This window comes from Protopterus annectens, chromosome 1.part1 (genome assembly GCF_019279795.1).
Source record: "Protopterus annectens isolate FY-2018-M chromosome 1.part1, PAN1.0, whole genome shotgun sequence".
In the NCBI taxonomy this organism is placed as follows: Eukaryota; Metazoa; Chordata; order Ceratodontiformes; family Protopteridae; genus Protopterus; species Protopterus annectens.
This window is the reverse complement of record NC_056726.1, coordinates 795580224-795603143: the sequence shown is the minus strand read 5'-3', so window position 1 is coordinate 795603143 and position 22920 is coordinate 795580224. Positions and strand designations below refer to the sequence as shown.

Here is a 22920-nt window from a genome sequence, read left to right as displayed (position 1 = left end):
CCTGGAGGATAAAGTATGATCCTGATTCCTCGTAATTTCAACATCAAGAAAAACTATCCTGGATTTATGATAAGTCAATTTAAATTCAATCCCCCATATGTTATTGTTCAGATATTCAAGGAATTCCATGAGATACAATTCATCAGCCTTCCACACCAACCAACAGTCATCCAAATACCGACGCCAGATATCCATCTCACACATATATATATTATGTGTAACATCATAGATAATAACCTCCTCAATGTATGCCATAAACAGATCTGCATATATGGGTGCAAAAGATGCACCCATAGCAGTACCCTGCTTCTGCCAATAACAAGAATTCTGAAAATAGAAGACATTGCTAGACAGTACATATTCTGTAAGGCATACAAGGAAAGTATTAAATCCAGATGGATATAGACCTGATCTAGCCAACCAATAATCCAACGCTTGTAAACCCGCCCAATGGGGAATGTTGGTATAAAGAGAGGTGATGTCCAGGGTACATAATAGCCAATGTGGTTGAAGTTGGGAATTATTGATAATATCCAAAAATTGGGTGGTGTCTTGAATCCTAGCTCTGATTTGACTCAATAACGGTTTCAAATATAGAGTCAAATATTCAGATAATGGTTCCGTAAGAGACCCATGTCCAGAGACTATTGGTCGCCCAGGTGGTTTAGTGGCATGTTTGTGAATCTTTGGCAAAAGATATATATACTGTCTTTTAGGTGACCCAACCAATAACTGTTCTTTCACTTCATCAGTGATAATGCCTTCATCCACTGCCTTGATTAAAAAATCATCAATCTGACTTTTAAAGTGGGGAGAAGGATCCACTAACATCTGCCTGTAATACTGAGTATCACCTAATTGTCTCATGGCCTCACCATCATAAGCAATTTTATCCATTATCACCACCGCTCCTCCTTTATCAGCTGGAATAATGACCAAGTTTTTATTACCAATCAACTCATCCAAACAACCCACCTCCTCAGTAGTCAAGTTATTATAAATGACTGGAAAGTCTTTAAGATTACAATGTATGTCACGTAGGACATTTTTCTGAAATACCCCTACCAGATGATTCATGGGTGGTATGAAAGTTGATTTTTTAAATCTAAATTTACCAAATGTATCACAAGAGACATTGGAAACACTACCCTCCACATTGCTGTCAAAAAACACCTTCAAATTTAATGTACGACAAAAGTTCGTGACATCCTGTGCAAGAGACTGCTCTGAGACAAAAAAACCCGGAACAAAATTGAGCCCTTTGTTTAGTAATTTCAGTTGTGCATGAGTTAAGTCATAAGATGAGATATTATGAACATTGGAATCCAAACTTATTGCTGTGTCATGATCTTCATTAACGTTTCCAAACTGTGTTTGGATTTTGTTTTTCCTATGCTTCCGCCCCCCTCGTCGGTATCTAAATTGAGAGGGTGTGTCAAATTATCCCTTTTGGACACGGGTGGTCCCTCACATGAATGTGAGTCAGAATCACCTTCTGTATTAGAGGAATATTCTTCCCCAGATGTCCCACTAGATAGACCAGTTTTTGTCTTGAGAATAGACCTAGGCCTTTTTCTTTTGGGTGTGGATGCTTTTTTGTCATGTTTATAGTCATCCCTGGGCAGTCTAAAAGATACATTCTTGGAATTGTCAAAAGGTTTCCCCCTATCATAATCACCCACATCACGAAGAAATTTTTTGATTTTTCTATCTTTTAGGGTGGTTTCCAATTTTGATAAGTCTGTAGTCAGTTTCTTAACTTGTGTGGAAAAAGATTCACAAGCTTCGAACTTGTTCGTTTGTGAACTTAAGGCATCTAAGTCCTTGATACCCTGTTGAACCTTACGCCCATAAAACTCAGCCAAAGCATCCACAAATTGGGATGAGGCTGACTGTTGTATTTGACCCCAATCCTGAATCAACTGGTCATCAATATCAGAGACCAAAGGCTGTATTTTAACCCTAAGACCCCGTGGGGTAATATGTTTTTGTTGGTATGCCTTAAACAAACGTAAATGCCACACATTGGTCCTAACCATCTTCATATGCTTAGCCAATTTGTTGAAAAATATATCACATTGTGCATCCACATCAGACCCAACCACATCTGTTGCAATAGATGAACCATGCTTGTCCAAACCAAACACAGATAAGTCATGCATGTCAGCTGATAAACCCTGTATAATGGGTGATAATGCCATGCTTGTGATGAATAGATTCTCTTTCTGAAACCAAACCAATTAGATTGTGCTTCAAAAGTATTTAGTTTTGCACATAGAACAAATACTACCATGAGCACATTACAAAACTAATGTGAATATAAACACACCAATAGTCCTGTGTCTATATATAGACCACTGGTTAGATCCAAAAAAATTTTTATTATAGATCCAAAAAAATTTTGATCCAAAAAAATTTTTAATGACCCAAAATCAGACCATTATACTTTCAACACCTTGGAATACATAATCTGTAAATATCCTGGTGTATATGTATAAGTCTGATGGATCAATAACCATTCAAATATACCAATACTATAGACAGCCCAATCGACCTTCACAAAATGCCCATGGTCAGAATGCTGTGTATTGGTCTCATTATTAATAGCACAAGGTGCCAGTGGACTAGAAACCCATATGCATCATACAAAAAATGCCAAATGCAGTGTGTAATGTACTCATGAATAATATAGTGCAAAACATGAGCCAACCTAAAAAAACCATCTATCAACCAAGAATAGATTTATCATTATTAAAGGCCCATTATACACTAAAATATATACATTGAAGCACAACAAAACCGGCAACTAATATGTGAAACAATCAAAATGAGCTAATATGTGGTCAAAATAGACCACACGGTATTCAATCAACACAGCATGAAACAATACCACACCCAAACAACAGGTGCCAGCAGACCCCTATGTAAAAAACAAAATAATTAATAAATATGAAAAATATAGGTATATAGCCAAACTTGGAACTCATATATTGCAACAGTGGACCATATATAAAGAACGAAGTCCCAACTTCATGTAAACCTTACTTGTGAAAGATATTAATCTAACACCAGTCAATATAAGCTGTTCAAAAACCAACCTGTACAGAGGATATGTAAAGAATTAAATAACATCCAGATGTTGGTGATAACAAAATGTGATCTATATCAACCAAATAAGAATATCCCATCTACATGACCATTAGACAAAATATTGTCCACGATGATATATATCCAATCAAAAAAACATATTCCACAGACCAAAAGATGGATTAGTTTACAAAAAAATAAAACATATGTTAACAAAACCCATGTTCATATAACCCAACAAATAATATGAACCCCCAAGTATGATAAATACAACAAAATATTCATATACAGACAAAAAACATAGGACAAAGAATCAGACCCATGTGAGATCGTACTGCCGTCCGATCCCCCTTACAACTAAACAAACAAATGTGCAATGATTGCACAATAAACATGAGCCATAACCCTGCATCCAAACTGGAATAATGAAAAAACCTGCCGACTATCCCACTGGACAATAACACCCACCAACACCAGCTGATAAACCAGCTGGAAATCCGATTATATCATATGTTCAATTGAAAATGCAACAAAAACAGGTTGCAATAAGGCGCTCTGTCCTGAAAATGATAAGCATGTAATGCACTCCTGAAATACAAATCCTAGTACATATAAAGTCCCACCGTACAATAAACAACAGAAAAAATATTTATAAAAAATGCAGTTCAACACGTAACATAGAACATCCTGGTGTGGTAAAAGTTATCGCATGTTGAGTTTGGACAATAAAGAGACCAGTCCAAACATCTAAACCTGCTCATAACTAACAAATACATGTAGCGACATCCATTGAGGCCAAAAAGCAATAAATTGCGATATAACCAAGGCTGTGAAATGCTCAAAGAAACGAACAGTCACACATAAAACAATACATCCACCATAAATAATACATGAGACATGATGTTCGCGGAAACCGCGGTACATAGGTCCAGCCAAACAAACAGAAAATACAGGCTGAGTCTCATGTAATACAATGAATGATTGAATCAACCCACCTTAAATTGTTAAGTGGAATAAACATATGGCCATACAGTGGCGCCGACCACATCCAGCAAAAGAAAAAAAATATAACATTTAACCACAACACCAGAAAAATTTATAACTGTAGTTCTAAAGATTGAAAAAATACATCAGACATACTATGTTGAAGTGCAAATACATGTATAGTCCAACAAATGTTGCAAAATAAGTCCAGGACGCCAAAAAAGTTGAAAAAGCCTTCCGATAAAGAAGTTGGTCATGTCGTAAGTCCAAACAGGAAGTCAAGTAACGTGAACATGAACCTCCAAGACTCCTCAGGGTACGTGGGTAGGCAGACGCTGAACGAAACCCAAATGAATAGTAAAGCAGTCAAAAAAGACCAAAAATGACCATATCAGCATTGAACATGACCCAAATATGCTGTAATGGCGGTCCTCAAAAAAATGAATAACCGAGCACTGTGTTAGTCCGCAAAAGTCAAAAATCCAGAAAATAAATTAGGACTTATAAACCAACAGCGGTTCCCAGCAACTGTGAAAAGAGCAATTCACCAAGAAGCAGATGCACGCGGAACCATTGCACGGCACAAATAAATGAACCATAGTCAGCAAAAAAGCCAGCAAATGTTGGTGGTAGCCATATAAAAAATATATTTATTCACCAGAGGGAAGAAACCTCCCCTACTGAAATAATGCTATTATACAATATAAATAGCAAAAAATCTTGACACCAAAAAAGGAATAAATTCCAACAGTGTAAAATTCAAACCGGTTTCGGCTCATATGAGCCTTCTTCAGTGAAATGAAAAGTAAAGAAACAGATTAACACAGTACACAGATAAATATATGAATTGGTCTCACCCATGGACCAATCCAAGCACAAAATTCACAATTGGTCATTAAGACCAGGTGCAAACAAAGCTCCAAGTTTAATGATCCATTTCTTTTCCTTGGAGCTTAATAGTTCCTGCCAAAACTGTTTATCATTGCATTTCCCTCTAATACAATCAATGGCCACAAATTTATATGAAGCAGATGGATACTTGTCTCAGCTCCTTCTAAATATCATAATCCAGAAACCCTTGCTAATACTCTGAGTGACCACTCACCCATAAAGGTGCTAAGATACTCAACCCACCTCTCTAAACCACACAGATATATTACTAGATATAATCTCTCCAACTTCAACCCCAAAAGATTCAACACTCTCATATCTAGAGTATGCTGGGACTTCCTCACCCAGCTCCCCCTAGATGAAGCTGTCATTGCTTTCAACTCTACTTTTCTGGATATTGTAAACTCATTAGCCTCACCTCGTAAAATTTGGACAAAAGCATCCATGTCTCCTTGGCTAACAAAAAACACAAGAACTCTCATGAAATCTAGGGATAAGTCCTAGAAAAAATGGCTTCAAACTAAAGACCCAAAAGACCTACAAAGTTATAAAGAACAAAGAAATCTGGCCAAAATGCTTATCAATAAAGATAAAAAAAATTCTATTCCAACCCCCTTCTACTCTAAAATCAAACCCCAAAAAATTCTGGAATGCTATCAATCAAATACTTCATCTTGGAAACCCTACCTCACCAAACCCTACCCCAGAAAAGACACCCGAAGAAACTGCTAGCACCTTCAATTCTTACTTTGTCAAATCAATATCCAAACTCTTTAACTCCAATAGCTCCACTACAACTAACCCCATAAACCAAGCTTCCTCCTCAACAACTACCCCTCCCAAAATCTTCTCCCTGAAGCCTATCTCTACAACCTACATTCAAACCCTACTCTCCAAACTAAAACCCTGCTCAGTATCTGCTGACAACATCCCATCATACTTTCTTCGGACAGCTGCCCATTCACTTGCCCTTCCCATCTCTATCATCATAAACTGCTCAATCCCTGAATCCAAAGTACCATCCATCTGGAAACATTTCTACACCCTGCCTATCCCCAAAGGTGGCAACTCCACTGAAATCTCAAACTTTAGACCAATTGCCATCCTCTCCCCTCTGTCAAAATTTCTCGAAAAGTGCATATAGACTCAAGTCATGGATCATCTCTCTCAGGAAAACCTTCTTACCCCAACACAACATGGTTTCTGACCAAAGCATAGCACATATACTGCACTTCTATCCTTTCTCAATACTATCTCCCTGGCCAGAGATGACCATAAACTTATCTCCTGTCTCTTCCTTGATCTCTCAAAGGCCTTTGATACTGTTTCTCACGCTCTACTATTAAACAAACTGTCTAAATTTAACTTCTCTCCTAATACAGTGGCTTGGTTTGAAAGCTACCTAAAAGATAGATTTCATTCAGTAAAATGGGACACTGCTTTATCTACTCCCCTTCCAATACAAATGGGAGTCCCACAAGGATCCATTCTAGGGCCGCTGCTTTTCAACATCTTCACAAACCTGCTCTCTACCTCCTGCCCACTTTCCTCTGTTATCCAATAAGCTGATGACTCTACAGTCATTACAATAGCTAACTCTATCTCTGAACTCTTATCAGCTACTCAAACATCCTTTAATTCAGTTGAAACATGGCTCTCAAACAACAAACTCATCCTCAACCCCAAGAAAACAAAGCTCCTACTTTTCCTTCCCAAAACATCCAACCATATAAAATCCTCTTTTACTATCCAGTCACTCAATAACACTCCTATTGTAGTTGAATCTAGCTCAAAACTACTAGGAATCACAATCGACGATCAACTAAAATTCGACCTCCACATAAACAACTGTATAAGGAATACTCATCTTAAATTAGGCCTACTTTATAGAAATAAAAGATTTCTCACCCAGGAAGCTAGAATAGCCCTCACTCATTCCTACCTTCTTCCCTGCCTAACATATTGTTCACAAATCCTTACTAACCTCAACTCCTCTCTCCTCACTACACTTGAAGCCACATACCATAAAGTAGCGAGATTTGCAACTCAACTTTCCTATACATCTCACCACTGTCTCTCTCTAAGATATTTAAACTGGCTTGTTACCTCACCTGCTCCTTCTCTCCCAGCTCCAAACCATACATGCAATTCTCTACCAACCATCTTTCTGTCCAGCCTTACACACCATCATCACTCACTATACTCCTACAAGAAGCCTCCGAAGCTCCTCCCAAGACCTCTTAAAAATCTATAAGCCAAAATGTAAAGCAGGGTGTAGCCTATTCAGCTATCATACCTCTATCAAATGGAACAAACTTCCCTTTGAAATTCGAACACTCACACATCCCAAACAATTTAAACTGACTCTAAAAGAATATTTCAACAGGATATGGATCTGCCAATGCTCAACCCTACCCTGAAAACCCTCTATTTCTCATCACTAATCAGTAGCTTTTCCCCTCTCTCTGAAACTTTATTCCTTCCTGATTGTTTTAATTGTAAAATTAACATTCGACTCCTATGTTGCTCTTCTATTCTAACTACTACTTTCAAAAAAAGTGCTCTGATTATTATCTACCTGTTTTTTTCATTACATTATTCTATATATTATACTTGTATTTATGACAAAATGTAATCTGTATATTCTCAAAAATTCTCTTGTAGCCTGCTAGCTGATTGCCTTATTCCACCTGTATAATACTTGTTAATAATGACAAAATGTTATATCTATACTGGAGCTTTTCTCCCCGGGTCTCTGCTGAAAAAGGGCTTCGGCTCAGTCAGACATTCTCGGTCAACAAATGTAAAATAAATAAATAATCCAACAGAATCAGTGTCAGTGATAAGTATTCTGATACTTTACAAAACAATGTGTCCCTTTATGTGAGAATCATTTGGAGGAAAACATTACCTACTTCAGCTCCTTGACAGCTTCCTTTGATAACTCATCTTTCTTAAGTTTAACTGTATCCTTTTATTTACTTATTTATTGACATCTAATTACTAGGAAAGTCCAACTGGGCAGGTATCTATTTTCAATGAAGGCCTGAGAGAAAAGCTCCAAATCTTATTTTTTTTTCTTTTGCAAATTTAAGAAATACAGTAAGGACTCCATAAAAGTACCAGTATAAACACATCCCATCTTAGCCATGTTCTGTATGTGGTGATTTGTATTTCCAGAAGAAAGAGATTGTTGGACAGGTTTTGGTTGCCTTTATAAGTATTTGCTTGAGGATGGATTGAGTCTGTGGAAAACAATGACAGCTGGGAGAAAAGGTTGAGCAAAGTAGTTATATTTTCAAGACATAGAGTTTATCCCTTTGAACGTCACTGAACATCCAAGCTGCGCAGTCAACACCATGGTTTCTCTTTCTGCTTTTTATATGGCCACTGAAAGTAATGGCACAGGTGTGGAATTCTCAAGTCTAAACTCAGACAAATGTCAGTCCCTAGAAAGGACTAGTTTAGTCTAAATGACATTTCAGAAAATGTGCTCAGAAAGCACACACTCTGCCACAGAGAATGGATACTAATGAAAATAAAAATCATAAGGCAAGGCACAAGGCATATACTGTAACGAAAGCCTTCTACAAAACAGATGCTATTATAAAAGTCACAGACAAAGGAAGTAACTACAGTCTTAATCTCTTGCTCTCTTGGTAAAGGTAAAAAAAAAAAAGACAACATTTTACAGAGATTCAATAGTCAATATGGCATGTTCCTTCTTCAAAAGAGTTTAGAAGCCAATGGGGTGGAATCTTAGTAAGGCGGTAGTCTGCCAGCTGTTTTTTTTGTTTTTTTTTTGTATAGAACTACAAGAAACTGTAAATTTTCTGGGTTTGAATGATTCCTTTTAGTTTACTGATTTCCAGGTGGACCATTTATTTGTGCAACAGGGTATGTAGAGTTAATTCCTTCACCGATATAGTTATTTGTGCACAGATTAGCTGAAAGGTGTCATACCTTGGATGATGAGTTGTGAGCACAGAACAGATTATACTTAAAAATAAATCAAGTCTCCATCCTCACACATCTTCTTTTTGACATATTTATTAATAATCCCACCTTGTGGGATGCCACACAATCCAATCATATTATATACAAATGACATATTCATCTACAAATCCAACCAATCACACCCTAGGATACAAACTCAAATCTGAAATGGCCTGTATTAACTCAATGAATGGTTTTACAACACAAATTTCTACTAAACTCCTCTAAAACAAAAATCAATGCTATTTGGCACAAATCAAGTGCCCGCCAAAACTCATAAGACACTACACATCACAAATATACATAGAAACAACAACCTCATTCAAATATTTGGGAATCTGACTTGATCAACTCAATTTCCAGAATAACATTGAATAAACACACAAGAAAATTAACTCGCTATTTCTATATGACAGCTCCAGTATAGGCAGCCATAGGCAATGGAATTCTACTTGCCCACATAGAGTATAAAACTGCCTATCATTGATATAACATAAAAGAAAAATACAACCATCTTGCAAATCATGTCCAGTAAAATATGCAGTTTCATCACAAACTCATCTCACCAAGAACACCACTGTACAACTCTCTCTAAATCCAAATGCCTGCCTGACAAGCAAAGATCTGAGTATTATTTGTAAGGTACAATGCCTTGAGTTTTAGTAATATTAAGGAATACGAAACTGTATGAAATACTTTGGACGTGTCTAAAAATAGGGCTTCAAAATTTCACCTTCATTTCATCTGTCATGAATACAATTTATGAATGTCATTTCTGCGCTACTGCCTAGCCTAAATTATTGATGTGTTATGGAAAATAATAGTTTCATTACATGACATCGAGTGAATTTGATAAAAGAAGTTTATTTTCATGTCTGTCACACAAGCAGACGACATCTATTAAAACAGAAGAATTTTAGTAACAGCATAAAATACAATGTAAGCTATCAGTAGAATTTTTGGACAGATATGATGCTTTCCCTAATGAGGGAATCTTGGCATATTTTTTTTGAGGATCCAAGACTAAGGGGAGATCTGCTAAGGTTATTAACTTCCTATAGGAAGGTGAGAACTTTAGATGCTATGGTTGTACACAATTATCTTAAAGGTTATATTGTTCCTAAACATACTGGACTTGATCTTGGAATGCGCCTTTGTGGGTCTTCTAGTCTCCTGAGGTACATTGCTACTAAGATTAATTTTATCTGTAAAACATTTAGTAAGAGTCATTATATATGTAACAGAGTATCAGCAATGTACCTAATTATGGATAGATATAAGCTACCTTTAACCAGTCAAATCAAAAGGAAGTTTACATTAGGATACAGGATCATACTAAATAAACAGTATGGACATTCTATTGCTGAACATGCTGTTAGCAAACATTAGGGAAATATACATATGGTAAAAGTTTGTGTTTGGAAATGTTTCCTGTGGGGGGAGTGGAATTTTTGTAGAAAAGTGGCTCCTTAAAAGGGATGCAAAACTAATTTTCAAACAGTGTGTCCTTTATGGCTTAATAATGACTAAAACTGGAGATATTTAATCTTTTAAATATGAAATTATTGTGTCAACTTTTTGGAATGAATGATCTTACATAAAAATGTTTTTAGATGGTGTTAGGTTAGAGTCCTTGAAAGCATGTCAGTGCCAAAGCGCTAAAACTCAAAAATTTATACCCAAGCAGCCATTTTGTGCTTTATTTATAAAATGTTTATAATTTTGTATTTGTGGTAAATCAAACACGTTCTAATAAAGTTTTTGCTGTCGTACGGTTGTGTGGGCTTAGGCCCATGGCACAGAAACTCAAATACACTTTCTTACAGGAAAAAGTAGTCTCACATTACTGAAATTAAAAGAAAGTGATATAAACAAGAAATGCGAGTTAAGATATACTGATACACTTCATAAAAGCAGATTCCTTTTTTAAACAAGAAACATCTTTATTGATTATCACTTATGACATAGGCAATCATATATTTCTATGAATGAAAACAAACCATATTAACATATTTTCAATTGTAAAGATTACACATCACTTATAAATCTTCTGTACGGTCATCAGTCAAATATTGCATACCTTATTCAGTTTCTGTCTTCCCTTAAACCTATATGTAATTTGTTCCTACTCTTTCTAAAGATCCCACTTCCAGTTCTTTTATCTCCGTTACTATACTCATTGCCTCTAATACAGTTGGTTTAGACTATGATTTTCATTTTCTTGTAACTGGCGTTTTGGCATCCACCAGAATTAATCTCAGCCCAGTCTTGCTATGTCTGGACAATTCCGATTATGTATCTCAACGCAAAAAAAAAAAAATCATTCCTTAGTTACACCAATTTGCTTATCCAATATTTCTGTCAGAGTAGTTTGCAGGGAATTTTTAAAGCCTGCCAACTTATTACACTCCTTAAAATATGTTCCTAATTGCCTCATTCTTCCCCATCACACCTACAACATTTGCAATCTACCTGAGGAAAATTCTTTGGAGTCTTCTTGATATATAAAACTACCTATGCAAAGATTTTGCAGCAAAGATCCTAAATCTTCTAGACTTTGTTGCTTCTATAGTTTATTTGCTAATTGCTTATCCAAACTTTGTTCCCAATCCTTTCTAACCTTCTCTGACTGATTCCTATAGTTATCATGCAATACTTTATATACCCTAATAATTATTCCTTTTTCAACAGCAGCTTATGTTCTAGATTCTACTAAAACCTCTACCAGGGCTGGTTGGTCACTTAGGATCCCCCTATTTCTTTCTCTTTGCTTATACCCCAAAATCAATCCTTCATAGGGAAGACAATCTCTAGCCTGCAGTCCAAATGAATGCTTAGCTTCTTCCCATTCGATTACCATTTCCTCTTTAATTATTTGCTCCCAAAGCCTTGGTTCCTTTACCAGTTTTCTCCATTAAATTCCAGGCCCCTCTTGCCTATTCACTGTACCCTTAATTGCAGTCATCCCGTTGGAGAATCTCCCTTCTCCATTCCTGTAATGGCTTATTTCTTAGAATACTTTCTGCAGCTTTGTGAATATAATATTCTGTATGATTATTGTTATTCTCCTTAAGAATCTGCATCCAAAATCTGGGTCTCTCCTTATTTCTTGAGCTTCCTCCCTGTTCCATTATCATCATCATCATCATCCCTTTACAGTTTGAATCATAACTTTCTGCTTGTGCTATGTATAGGAACTTTAACTGTGTAGCTCTGAAATTCCCCTTCAAATCAAGTAATACCAAACCACCTTCTTCTATTGGAAGGATCAACTTATCCAACGTGACTCTTGCCCTCTTCCCTTCCCAGATAAAATCCTTCAACTCTTTATTAATTGCTATCTACAACTTCTCCTGTGGTTGATAAAAATATGCCTGACATATATAAAAATAGAGGGATTAAAACATTTTCATTGCTTGTATCTTGCTATCCATAAACATTGCTTCCGGTTTCTTAGTTTTTGTATTATCTTTTTAGTCTCTTCCCGAATATCCTTACCTGCCATAACAGAATCCTTTTAATCCATATTCTCAAGTACTTCATTTTATTATGTCCCCATAAACCAATTCATGTGTGAGTAGAGAGTTTATAGCTATTTCCTTTTTTTATCTTCGTTAATTTTGTATCCCAAAAAGACTTGAAATGGTCAAAATGCTCCACAACACTGAAATTTCTTCTGGTTTTAACAGGTACAAAATAATATCACCTGCAAACAAAGCCAACTTTTCTTGAATACTATACCAATTATATCCTTGAATTAATGAGTCTCTTATTGTCTCTGCCAATGGTTCTAAATATAACACAAATAACAAAGGTGAAAGAGGACACTCCTGCCTGGCTTCTCTGCTCAAACAGAACCCATCAGAGAAGAATCCCACCAATTGTATTTTTGCCAGCAATCCCTCATATAGCTTCCTAATCAACCTTATTATTTTATCAGGGAATGCAACTGCTTCCATTGCCCTACTCATAAAATCACAGCTTACTCTGCTGAATGCTTTCTCTGCATCAAGACCCATCCATAAAAGTGGTACTGTCTCTTATATTCTGCTTCCCTCTGGATTATCATTGTTCTATTAATGTTGTCAAATATTTGCCTCCCCTCCACAAAACCACAATGATCCGTATCTATCAATGCTGGCATCACGTTTGCCATTTTTATAAGCAACACTACAATCATGGTTTAGAATCAAAATGGGCCTATATGAAGCCCCATCTAATCAGTCTTTCCCATCTTTAAGTATTACAGCTACCACAGTTTTCTTCCAAGATGTTGGTGCTTCTCCCCCATTTAAAATAATATTAAGCAAAACCTTCCAAATCTTTATCACACTCTTCCCTCCTAGCCTCCAAACTTCCACAGGAATAACATCAGTTCCTGGTGACTTTCCTGTAGATTGGTTATACATCACCATTTTTATCTCATCTCCTCCTATCCTATTAGTAAGTTAGCCTCATCTACCTCTAACTTTGGCAAAATTAATTCTTCCATAAACATTTCTATATGTGCTTTATCTTAATTTCCACATTTCTATGCTTTATACAGATTTTCATAAAATTTCCAAAATATTTATAATACCTCTACAGGATCTCTGGTTATTTTACTTGTTATAGGCTCCCTAAGCTTGGCATCAACCTTTCCTACTTTCTGTTGCCAGAGTCATTGTGATAAAAGCTTTTGTGCTCTGGAGATATTATCAAAAACAGTTGCTTAGCAGCAGTCCTTCTAAATTATGCATGTTATTGACGGAGTCCCTTATTTTCTCTTTAGCACTCTGCAGTTGCACCTCTTCTTATTCTGTGAGATTCTCCCCAACTATCATATTTAACCTTTGTCAGTCCCTCTAAATAATTATTACTTCGTAACCATCTCTCTTTTTCTATCATTTCTACCCTGTTCTTAAACTCCACTTTCATTTTATCCTACTCCCTAGCTATATTTTCTAAAGAAATTTCTATCTTCTCTAATAATTCCGGAATAACGACCATTACCCATTCCTTAAATTCCTCTCTATTTAACAGATAGGTAGGGAAGTGCCAGTGTCTCATTTGTACTTCATTACCTTGTATTTTTATCTTAGTTATTATTGGCACATGATCTAAGATAGTTATTAGATGCATTTTAAAACTTCCAATTAAATGCACATGTTCCTGTGAAATGCAATATTTGTCAAGCCTAGCCAAGTTATTGTACCTTGGGGAATAATATGTAAATTCTCTCCAAGCTCTTACTACTGAATTCACATCTTCCATAACAAATATTTTCATAAATTTCTTCAAAAATCTACCCTTTTTTGTAATATTTACCTTCAAGACCCCTAGATACATCTTCACTGTTTCAAATCAAATTCCAGTCCGCACCTGTAAGTAATATTTTGCTTCCATTAAGCTAATTATTTCTCCTAGAGTTTTCTTAAGCTCCATTGTAGCAGTTTTAGGTGGAATAATACATAGCAGCATAATCCTCTTCTCTTGCTGGTAGCCCCTTATTACTACAAATTTACCATTATTATTTTTTCCTCCTCTATCAATATTGGAGGTCCTCTAGCAATTAATACAATTATTCCCCTTTTCCTTTCTCTCAGATATTCTACTGAATAACCATTCTGAAGTCCTTTCTTTATCAAATTCACATGTTGAGTTCTTTCCAAATGCCTCTTGCAACAGAGCTATTTGCACTCTGCATTTTTAACATAGTTCACAACTCTTTCTTTTTTGTATATAACTGTGGGACCATTCACATTTAAAGATAATATGGAAAGTGTTGCTATTATGATAAGAAATTATCATTCCCATCTGTTATGAATAACAACTTTTTAAATGTGTAGTCTCAGCTTGTTACATGTATACACTATTGCTTGGCAGGTTGAACTTTTATAGTTATTTCTTGTCATATCCATTTGAACCTATGCCGCACTTTACAAGACTTTTTGTTTTAATGAAAACCCTCAAAACAAAAACAAACAGCCCCCATAACACCCTAGAACATATTATCTTAATATAAAAACACAAAATATGTGCATCACCAAATAATGTTTAACCCTTCTAATAGGAACAACTGTCCCAAATTGACAGCTACATTCACATGCTTGAACTGACCTATAATGAAGATTATCCATGCTAAGAAGCATGGTATAGTCTGTGCTTTTACTTACACTAAATGCTGTCTATTTTTATCTTATCTTTATTTCTCTCCCAGATGTGGAAACAACTTGAATGCTTTCAGAAAACATTATCATCTAGCCATTGTAATAAAAAAGTATTTTGCTTTTCTTGCCCTGATCAGTTCGTGTTCATAGAAACTTGAGAACCAAATACACAGTTTCCTTCAGCTACAAGAGTCTTATATTGCACTGTGAACATTTATTTGCTAAGGGAAAACTTTTCAGTACATTCAATGTTCTTTTGTTTACTTGCTTCCCCTTAAAACCTGTTGCTATATGAAGCCAATGCCATTAATCCAGTCATTCCCCTGTGTAAAAGTAAGAAACAGCCGATCAGTTTTACTTGTATCATGCTCTTTTATTCAGGCTTGTTTCTCTTTTTTTACATTGTAGTACATACAGTTCTTAAAACCAGAAAAAAAGAAAAAAGAAAGTAAGAAGGAGAAAAATGTTACCTGTTTACTTTAGTATCCCTATTACACACAAAAATAACTGGAAAAGATTTACTTTATAACATACAATGTTATGTGATCCTATCTCGCCTACATTCTGAATGATGGGTTCGGAGCCGATCCCTCGGCTCCTATGCCAAAGCGAAGTCTCTTACTGGCTGAGCTTACCATATCCCAGGATGCACCACTACCAGTCCCCCAGATCTCGTTTGCCGCTAACAAGTGAAGACGTGGTCTCGAGCTGGCTGAGTTAAGTAGTGATTATTTCACTAGTTTTTCTGTCAGGTTTTTCTTCATTCTCTACAAAAGCTGTTTTAACAGCTATTCTTGTGTTTTGAGTGTGTTTGACAAAATTCACTTGGTGAATTCTTGTGTTGTGAGTGTGGACTAGAGTACCTCTTGTCTGGAAAGGCCTTTCCGGTCTTTTATTTGTAGGTGACTTGGTCCTGTTTTAAATCATTTACATTTCTCTTTGAATAAGAACTAACTGAGAGAAATTATTACATTTACAGAGTTTGTGCTGTGTTTGACTAACTCAGAGTTTTATAGTGATAACTGTAAGCCTATTCTAGGTGTGTCACCAGTGTTCTTTACAGTTACTTTTGAAATTTCTATAATGTCACAGAATCCTAGGCCTTCGGGCTTCAAGAAATGTGTAAAATGTAGCTTCAAAATGTCCATCACGGACGATCACGCTATGTGTGTATTGCTTAGGGCAAAGCATTTACAGGAATCATGTAGTGTATGTCACGCTTTTTCCTCAAGGGTCCTCCAGGAGAGGAAAAATAAATTAATTCTTGGATTAATTAAACCTTCTTTCAAGAAGCTTTGGCATCCTCTCCTTCTCGCCAAAAGGGCTCCGACCAGTCCGTCGGATCCGATCGCTAAGAAACAAAGGCAGGCCTCTCCTTCGGCTCCAAGGACTTGGAGCCGAGGTCCAGTATCGACTCCTCTGGCTTCGGAGCCGATAGCTGGGGCATCGAGGCGGGTCATCTTCCGGCTCCACAGCTCGGAGCCGACAAAGGTTGCCCGCTCAGACACTTCCTCCTCGGCGCCAAGTCCATCTCGGCACCGATGGAAACTGGTGTGTATTCCCTCGGTGCCGATATTCATCGAGTCGCCTCGAGCCGGTCCCCTAGCCCTTTGGGGCCGTTGGAGAGGCCGCCTCGACCCGCTCTGTTTCCTCTCGGTCTTCGAGGATGTCAGATTCTGATATAGACAGGGTGCTCCAAAGACTGTTCCAGTCCCCAGTCTTCCAAAATTTGTTTGTTCCGACCCAGTTGGCTTCGGAGCCGATGACCTTGGCCCACCCATTGCCATTCCTCCTCCGACTGCTTGGCTCCGGGGTGCTGTTGGAGCCGATGGAGATCTCAGGGTCGGCTAACCCGGCCTTCGGGTCCGAGTTTGGTAGGCTGGACCCGGGGTGATGTTTGGGACCTATGCTTTCGGTTCCGAGCCTCCCCTCGGTGCTCTTGGTCTTCCGTCGACTATCACGGCTCGGGACCGGACACTCCCAGGATTCTGGGGTCTGGCTTTCAGAGCCATGAGGAGTGCCTTGGCCAAGTCCTCTTCGCCATCTCCCGGCTTTACCGGCACCTTCCCTAGGCGTGGAGACTGGGTCTTTGGCAGTTCCCTGTCCGTAGTCAGCGGAGCCCGGGCCTGAGGTTACCCCAGTGGGGTTCCCTCCTCCTGAGGGTTCTTCTGAGCTGTCTTCGGAGGAACCCCAAGGAAGAGATCGTGCAAGAGGAAGCACGTGGACTCCCCAAGTCTATTACTTCAGACACTGATCTGGATGATGCAGAGGGGTCCCGAGTCGTCCTCGGATGATGTCTCCTTTGCAGACATCTTAGAGATCCTCAAACAACGAGGCGGCTGGATATCCAAACCCCTCTACTGGCGAGTCAGTGCTCCTCAAGGCCTTTGGGGCTCAGCCTCCGCCTCCTGGGTGTCTCCGCCTTCGACGAGCTTCTGGATTTAGTTTGTCGAGGGCGGGGAACATCCAGATACCGTGGAACCAGTCCCTTCTCGTCCAAATAAATTTTTGTCTGCTCCCCGAGAAGGAGTTCCTCACTAAAGGCGTGGCTGTAGATGCCATGGTGGTGGCATCTGCTACACAACAGGACGTGGCAGAGGCTTCAACGTCCATCCATCCTCCTAATAAGGAGTCTAGGAGTATGGACAGGTGAAGCGCACCCTGACTTCAGCGGCCTTTACTTTAAGGTCTCTGAATTATTTGGCACATTTTACCAGGCTTCAGAGGGATCTGGTCAAGGAGTTGTCAGATTCCTCTCGGTAACCTACCTGAGCAGCTAGCCCAGTCGGTTAGCTCTCAGTTGGCTATCCTTACGTCAATTTCTAACTCGTCCATGAGGCTCATTTCTATGCGGCCGTAGAGCGGCAGGCACAGGCGTGGCTCACGGAGACAAGCCTGGCTCCGCTTGTGTCAGTTCGGAGGCCTTCAAGTCTTCCTTCCTTTGATGGGTCCTCCTTGTTTGGACCCAAGGTTAAAGACACCCTTACCGCTGTGAACAAGAGGGAAAAACTTTATCTGCCGTAGGTGCCCGTTATTCCACTCCCTTTCGGCCTTACCCCAAGGCTAAAGGAGGGAAAATGTGGTTCCGCAAATCCCGTACGTTTTCTCCCAACAGCAGGAAGAATCCCCTTCCAGAGGCAGAGGACGGGGAAATTTCACAGGGAGACGCCGTACCAGAGGCAGCAAAGGGCCGCGCAATTCTGGAGAGCGCGAGTCCTTTCGTGGCTCTTCAGCCTCCCACACATGAGGGATTGCCCGGCTGTGCTGCTCGAGCCAGTCGGGTGTCGTTGCCAAGCACCTAAAAGCCTGGGAGTCAATCACTCAGGACAGATGGGTGCTTCGGATCATTGCCGGAGGTTACACCATCCCATTCACATTCTCCCCCACCGTCCAAAAGAATCCCGGACCCACCACCCAGTCAAAGGGCAATGGCAGCCGCAGAAGCTTTAAAGCTGCTAGAAAAAGGAGTCATCCAACCGGTCCTCACAGACCAGATCGGATCAGGAAATTACTCCAGGTTCTTTTTAGTGCCAAAAGACAGGGGACCTGAGACCAATATTGGATCTCAGCAGACTGAACCAATCCGTCACGAAATCCAAATTCAATGGTCACGTTACAATCCATTCTCCCATTGTTGGAGAAGGATGTTTGGATGTGCTCCATAGACCTCAAGGACGCCTATTATCACATACCGATACATCAGGCGTCCAGGAGGTATCTGCGCTTCAGCCTGGGAGTCAGTCATTACCAATTTTGCGCTCTGCCCTTTGGTCTCACCACAGCCCCAGGGTGTTCACCAAGTGTTTGGCAGTAGTGACGGCTCACCTGAGAAGTCTTGGATTCCAAGTGTTTCCCTATCTGGACGACTGGCTCCTGACTGCCACCACCAGGCATCTACTAATGGACAACCTCAAAGCCACCATCTCCTGGGTATTACCCTGGGGATTACATTCAATTGGTCAAAGTCTGTCTTGCTGCCCTCTCACGCATAAAGTTCATAGGAGCAGAGATAGACTCAAGATTGATGCGTCTTTCTTCCTGCCGAAAGGATCCAAACTTTACAGGGCCAAGTTCAAGCTCTGATCTCGAGATCCAAAGCCCCAGCCAGGATGGTTCTACAAGTTCTAGGCTCAATGTCTGCCACGGTTCTTTTAGTCCCTCTGGCAAGATTGCACATGAGGATTCTTCAGTGGCTATTGTCAACGCAATGGTCCTTTCAGGATCTTCCCTCAATCATCACATCATGATTACGGATATATGCAAAAGGGACCTTCACTGGTGGCTTCAGACATCCAATTTGGATCAAGGAAACTCCTTTGTTCTTCCCTCTCCAGTGGTTACCCTGACGACAGATGCCTCCCAGATAGGGTGGGGGGGGCATTGTCTGGGCAGGCTAGTTCAGGGCTCCTGGCTTCCAGACGAAGCTCTTCTCCACATCAATGTGTTGGAGATGAGGGCTGTGCTTCTATCCCTTCAAGCCTTACACAAGTTTCTTCCTCAGGGCATCATCGCCATCCACACAGACAACATGTCGGTGGTTTGGTATCTGAACAAACAAGGAGGGACCAGATCATACCCCCTTTGCAGAGAGGCCATGAGAGTGTGGGAATGGGCTGTAGCTACCAACCGCTTCTTGGTAGCGACCCACATCCCGGGAAAGTCAAATATATTGGCAGACAAATTGAGCAGGACAATTCTCTCTCCTCACGAGTGGTCTCTAAACCACAGTAGCAGCTCAGGTTTTCAGGAGATGGGGACGCCTGCTGACCTATTTGCAACTCCATTAAACACCAAGTGCCAAAGGTTCTTCTCCTTGATCCCACATCAGGAGTACCAGCCATGGATGCTCTAGCACAACCTTGGCCAACAGGGCTACTTTATGCCTTTCCTCCAATTCCGCTTCTTCCCAGAGTTATTCAAAAGCCTCTCAACTGGGGTCTTCAGTGATTCTGATTGCCCATTACTGGCCTTGTCAGGTATGGTTTCCTACCTGAAGAAGCATGCAGTGGACGATCCGTGGACTTTAGACCTGATTCCGGACTTGCTAATCCATCAGTCGGGACGACATCAGTCCCTTCAATCTTTGAAATTGACAGCTTGGCTCCTCCACTTCCGACTTTAGTTAGAAGGCACACTCTAGACCCGGAAGTTGTTCACATTTTATCTTCGGCCCACAAACCCACCACTAACAAATTGTACCTTAGTAAGTGGAAGAGGTTTGCTGTCTGGGCTCAACTCAAGGGCTTAGACCCTATCACTGCTCCTGTCCCAGAGGTCTTAAAATTTTTAACATCCTTGTTTAATCAGGGATCTTCTGTCTCAACTATTAAAGTCCAACTAGCGGCTATCTCTAAATTCCACAAATCCATGGATCCTCCTTTGATGAGCAGCAGACTATGCAAAACTTTCATTAAAGGTGCGAGCCTATTAAGACCACCAATTTTTCATCCTGCACCTCCGTGGGATCTTGATTTGGTGCTTCGCATTAACATCTCCCTTTCGAACCGGCTGCTACATGCGAGTTAAAATATCTGTCTTGGAAAACTGCCTTCTTAGTTGCAATTACTTTGGCAAGAAGAGTTTCGGAGCTTCAAGCCCTGTCTATTAAGCCACCGTACTTGATTTTCCACAAGGATAGAGTATCACTTAGGCCTAATCCATCCTTTGTCCCAAAGGTCTGTTCTAGTTTCTGCCTCCAACAATCTCTAGAGCTACCGTTTTCTTCCAAAATTCTCCAATGAAGCAGAATACACTCTTCATAAATTGGATGTTCACAGGCAGTTACGCTTCTATTTAGACAGGACTCAGCAACTTCGTAAGTCAGACCAGTTGTTTGTGTCCTTCTCAGATAATAAACTGGGCCAAACCATCACAAAAGCTACTATCTCAAAATGGATGAGAGATTGCATAACTCAGACTTATTCTTCTTCAATAAGCAACTTACAACATCTATCAAGGCTCATTCTACCAGAGCTATGGCTACTTCTATAGCTTTTCATTCCAAGCTCGCTATATCGAAATCTGTGCTGCTACTTGGTCCAATCCGCACACTTTCATTTCACACTACAAATTAGATGTGGCATCCAGAGGACGAGCTTCATTTGGTTCCACGGTACTCAGGAGTGTTTTCCAGTGAGCCACCCAGGATTCAGGTGCTAGGACGCTGTCCCATCATTCAGAATGTAGGCGAGATAGGATCACATAACATCTTTTAGTTATGTACTCACCATAACTTCAGATGTTTGGGATCCATCTCTACATTCCTAATACCCACCCTCCTTCCCCCTGCCTTGGAGATCAGAAGAGATTGAACGGTTTTGAGTTCTACTGTTTTATCTTGTTTCATCTGACGATGTTATATAAGCAGGGTGTGCATGTGTGCATGTATGCGGACAAACTAGATCTGGGGGACTGGTAGTGGTGCATCCTGGGATATGGTAAGCTCAGCCAGTAAGAGACTTCGCTCTTTGGCATAAGAGCCGAGGGATAACCCATCATTCAGAATGTAGGCGAGATGGATCCCAAACATCTGAAGTTATGGTGAGTACATAACTAAAAGTTATATGTCATGCTTTATAAAAATACTGTTAAGAACAAAAACTGTTTTACTTACAGTTACTTCTTTCCTTTATCTTCCCTCCTTCTTGATGTTCTTCCAAACAGTGATGGCATGAATTAGGTCATATGTTTTGGAGTCCTCTACAAGTTTAACAATGTCAAAAAGTCTAATATTTCCAGTTTTTCTTGTTCCACCATATTTAATAAATCTGAATGATGCTTTGTAATCCCATAATTATTAATTTCTGAGCTGCTAGTTTTCTCCCTGTCGTTCTTCATCTCCCAACTCCAGTCTCTGGTTCATTTCCAATGTACTTCTAGTTCTTCTAGTCAATCCCTGTGCTTTTTTCAGACTTTCCTTTAGAACACTGGAAAAGGTATCACTGCCATAGTCTCTCCATGACCTTTACTGTCAGAAAAATAAGAAGCAAAATTGCCTTCTATTTGGTAACTCTCATTTTATTGTACAAACTGTTGTATTTCCTCCTTAAAATGTTCTGCATCAAAAACTTATTTTGACCTTCCAGGAAAAAAATATTCTAAATATAGCTGGATACAGCAGCTTGAATCTCACACCAGATTTTCAGCATTCACTGATTGCTGAAGTAAATTTTCTTACTGTACACCAGGCAGAAGAGGAGTAATTATTTCCCACTCGACTGTCTCCAACTTTTAGTACTTTGTCCTTCTGCCACAGTTTTGTCAGAATCAACTCTTTCTACTGGTAAGATCACATCTTTACTATTAGAGGTCTTGGTTGTTTTCTCATAGCCAGGTTTGGTGCATACACATGATTTGCCCTTCCAACTGACAACTCCTGCTGTAGAATACCAGTCCAGTTGCTTATTTCTGCTTTCATAAGATTAATAGTCTGTTCCTTTCAGTTTCTCAGGTACAGCAGAAAATCACAGGTTTTCCCTGTGTACTATGTCCTCTAGTTCTGCAGTCTCATACTCAGCCAGACTTTTCATTTCAATCTCTGTTTTTTTGCAGTTTTGTCAGCTGATCTGAATACCTATTTAATGCTTATTTAATTTTTTCCAGCCTGTATTTGAGTTGATATACTCCTTCAGTGTTTTGTTTATTTTTATTAGCTCTGAGCACATTGACTTATTTTTTTCCTCTAGGTTACTGGAAGTCATGTTTTGCACCAAAGCTGGTGCTTGAACTGCTTTCTGCTGAACAGCTGCAGGATTCTTCCCAGCCAGTGTTTTCTCCTCACTTTTTGTGTTTTTTTTTTCTTTCAAGTTCTCTA

At 39.4% G+C, this 22920-nt stretch overlaps 1 protein-coding gene across 1 annotated transcript in view; it reads right to left on the bottom strand.

Annotated features, from left to right (window-relative positions):
* Positions 1–22920, bottom strand: part of CFAP53 (cilia and flagella associated protein 53) — a 500763-nt gene that overhangs the window by 16089 nt on the left and 461754 nt on the right. The window lies entirely within an intron of this gene.